The sequence below is a fragment of the Marmota monax genome, unplaced genomic scaffold, assembly GCF_021218885.2.
Source record: "Marmota monax isolate L192 unplaced genomic scaffold, Marmota_monax_Labrador192_F-V1.1 WCK01_AAM20220418_F8-fsc00041, whole genome shotgun sequence".
NCBI lineage: Eukaryota > Metazoa > Chordata > Mammalia > Rodentia > Sciuridae > Marmota > Marmota monax.
In genome coordinates this window covers 1,590,699-1,591,141 of record NW_026695238.1, presented here as the reverse complement: position 1 = coordinate 1,591,141, position 443 = coordinate 1,590,699, and positions in this window count along the sequence as shown.

Sequence of the window (443 nt, the reverse complement as noted above, 5' to 3'; positions counted from 1 at the left end):
TCCCTTCCCTTCTCTTCCCCCTTCTTTGGTTCCTGGCAGTGTGCTCAGGATGGGTGTGGGTCAGCTGTGTGCACAGAACCACATGTTTCCTGGAGCCAGCATGGACTCTGCCTCCTGACCCAACACCATGGCTCGTCCATTGGTCCCCTTGAGAAACAAGCGAACAAGTGGCTTAGACTTGTCCCCCTCCTGCTGTCCTCACCTCGAACTGTACAATGTGCTTAATGATTCACAAAGGCACTTAAGAGCATTCTTTATCCCAACAACAACCCCATATCATACACTATCAATATTTGGTGTCGTCGACTCCTGACACTCTCCAAGATTATATATCCAGGTTCTCGTATCAAGAACATCCTAAGATCCTTCACGAAGAATCTTCACTGTAATTGACATCAGCATAGGCTTAAGGAAGGGACATCACAGTGGGGGGGGGGGGCTGA